Source organism: Phyllobates terribilis, unplaced genomic scaffold (assembly GCF_046119375.1).
Source record: "Phyllobates terribilis strain yellow unplaced genomic scaffold, ASM4611937v1 Scaffold_7__3_contigs__length_470593459, whole genome shotgun sequence".
NCBI classification, from domain to species: Eukaryota; Metazoa; Chordata; class Amphibia; order Anura; family Dendrobatidae; genus Phyllobates; species Phyllobates terribilis.
In genome coordinates this window covers 323,233,413-323,236,972 of record NW_027362767.1, presented here as the reverse complement: position 1 = coordinate 323,236,972, position 3,560 = coordinate 323,233,413, and positions in this window count along the sequence as shown.

Sequence of the window (3,560 nt, the reverse complement as noted above, 5' to 3'; positions counted from 1 at the left end):
ATGCTCTGAAGCAATGATAATTGATCATGGACACTCTCATCTTTCCTGTCACAAGCTCATCATACTATAAGAAGCTTGTGTTGTGAATCAGTCACAGTTTGCCACAAAGGGAATTTGACAAAAACAGGAATATTCTGCAGAAATTGCATATGGAAAAAAATCTAGAAGCTTCCCTGCTCCGATAGGAGGACAATCAGTGCTAATTTGCTTGGATTTAGGAAAGGTTAAAGGAATGTGTTTTTTTATGGCATCAATGTACAGATTACATTACACAAGTGACCGGAGGTGTAAGGTGAAGCTTGTGGGTCCAAATGCAAAATCTTCAATAGGATTCCCGACTATCACGGGTTCTTATATTTATAGGAATCTCCGGCCCAGCATATCAATTTCTCTTATGGGTACATTGAGTTTTCTGTGCGCATTTTTCCTATAAACTTGCATCAGATGAGAAAAATCAGCTGGTAAAAAACGCAAATGTGTCTTTAATGTATTTACGCAACAGAAATGCATTAAAAATGCATGTAATCCGAATGTGACTATATCAATAAAGTTTTGTCAAAGCCAAATACTGGGAAGCATCAAAACCAAAGCAGCTTTATTTATAACATGACACACTAACAAGAGACAAAAAAACACAGTGCTAAAAATGCATATAAAAAATACCTAGTTACCTAATTTACATAATAGGTGCAGAAAATCTGCAACATCAAAAACTCACCAAATACTCATCAGGGTGACGAAGCCATAAAGTCACAGACACACTGACTAATGTAATACAATTGGGCTGTTCACCAAAAGCTCATGGTGGGAACATAGCCTAATCATATTGGCCTTTCCATATTGGCTAAAGAGACCTTTTGGGCCCCCTTAGGGTCAAGGGCCCGAGTGCGACTGCAGCCCCTGAACCCATTATAGTTATGCCCATGCAAACAACCTAGTAATATATTTGGTAATAAAATATTTTTGTAATATACTGTATATACATATACAGTACAGACCAAAGGTTTGGACACATCTTCTCATTTAAAGATTTTTCTGTATTTTCATGACTTTGAAAATTGTACATTCACACTGAAGGCATCAAAACTATGAATTAACACATGTGGAATTATATACTTAACAAAAAAGTGTGAAACAGCTGAAAATATGTCTTATATTCTAGGTTCTTCAAAGTAGCCACCTTTTGCTTTGATGACTGCTTTGCACACTCTTGGCATTCTCTTGATGAGCTTCAAGAGGTATTCACCGGAAATGGTTTTCACTTCACAGGTGTGCCCTGTCAGGTTTAATAAGTGGGATTTCTTGCCTTATAAATGGGGTTGGGGCCATCAGTTGTGTTGTGCAGAAGTCTGGTGGATACACAGCTGATAGTCCTACTGAATAGACTGTTAGAATTTGTATTAATGCAAGAAAAAAGCAGCTAAGTAAAGAAAAACGAGTGGCCATCATTACTTTAAGAAATGAAGGTCAGTCAGTCCGAAAAATTGGGCAAACTTTGAAAGTGTCCCCAAGTGCAGTTGCAAAAACCATCAAGCGCTACAAAGAAACTGGCTCACATGAGGACCGCCCCAGGAAAGGAAGACCAAGAGTCACCTCTGCTTCTGAGGATAAGTTTATCCGAGTCACCAGCCTCAGAAATCGCAGGTTAACGGCAGCTCAGATTAGAGACCAGGTCAATGCCACACAGAGTTCTAACAGCAGAAACATCTCTACAACAACTGTTAAGAGGAGACTTTGTGCAGCAGGCCTTCATGGTAAAATAGCTGCTAGGAAACCACTGCTAAGGACAGGCAACAAGCAGAAGAAACTTGTTTGGGCTAAAGAACACAAGGAATGGACATTAGACCAGTGGAAATCTGTGCTTTGGTCTGATGAGTCCAAATTTGAGATCTTTGGTTCCAAACACCGTGTCTTTGTGCGACGCAGAAAAGGTGAACGGATGGACTCTACATGCCTGGTTCCCACCGTGAAGCATGGAGGAGAAGGTGTGATGGTGTGGGGGTGCTTTGCTGGTGACACTGTTGGGGATTTATTCAAAATTGAAGGCATACTGAACCAGCATAGCTACCACAGCATCTTGCAGGGGCAGGCTATTCCATCCGGTTTGCGTTTAGTTGGACCATCATTTATTTTTCAACAGGACAATGACCCCAAACACACCTCCAGGCTGTGTAAGGGCTATTTGACCAAGAGGGAGAGTGATGGGGTACTACGCCAGATGACCTGGCCTCCACAGTCACCAGATCTGAACCCAATCAAGATGGTTTGGGGTGAGCTGGACCGAAGAGTGAAGGCAAAAGGGCCAACAAGTGCTAAGCATCTCTGGGAACTCCTTCAAGATTGTTGGAAGACCATTTCCGGTGACTACCTCTTGAAGCTCATCAAGAGAATGCCAAGAGTGTGCAAAGCAGTCATCAAAGCAAAAGGTGGCTACTTTGAAGAACCTAGAATATAAGACATATTTTCAGTTGTTTCACACTTTTTTGTTAAGTATATAATTCCACATGTGTTAATTCATAGTTTTGATGCCTTCAGTGTGAATGTACAATTTTCATAGTCATGAAAATACAGAAAAATCTTTAAATGAGAAGGTGTGTCCAAACTTTTGGTCTGTACTGTATATATTTTTTATTATTATTATTTATTATCAAGAAATCAAGTATATTCATCAGAGAATCTTAGCACAGGAGGGGTCTACCTCCAATAACCTTTTTATTAATATTAGAAATAATTCTGCTATAGTTTCCGGAATGCAGGGACAACTCCTTCTCTAGTCCTTATAACAGACAGCTGGGAATGAAGAATTGTCAGCTCCTGGGATCACCCGGCACATTATAGGTCACACAGCCCCGCTCCCTCTGTGACATCACTCAGTGAGGGTAGTTGTACCTTACATGATGCCGCTTTCCCTCCAGACCAATTAAAGGTAAAGATAAAAGGACCATTTAGGGCCCTTACAAGTTAGTCGCCCGAGTCATACAGTTTACTTTAGGACATATTACTACGTTGTGATGCGATGACACCAAAAAAATCCTCAATTCATAATAATTATAGCCAAAAAAGAAGCATAAACAAACAGCATCACCAAAATAAAAGAACTTCTTAAAAAATGGCTTAAAAATATCTTTCTAAACCATAAAAAATAATATAATAAAATATCAATATAAAGGGGGGATACAGATGAAGGAAAGGTGGGTACACCTGTTAGGTGTAGTATATGGCACCCTATATATAAACATCACAAAGGGCCAAACAGAGATAGCGTCAATATATCAGAAATATGTAACAGTCCCTTCATGATTTTTGGGGTTCCATATGCAGATCATACTGGGACTTATTATCATATAACTGATTGAGAGCCATGTCCTTGAAACATCACATGTGATCTGTATTTGTTATTTATGATATATTGACGCTATCTCGTATCTGTAGCCCACCGTGCGCTGGGCCTAGCACAATGTATCAGCTCTGCCTGAGTGACAGATATGGCGGGTGCTCCTGGAGGAGGGCGCTGGCTGTGATGTCAGCATGCAGCAGACCAAGCCCTGGCTGTCAGTGAC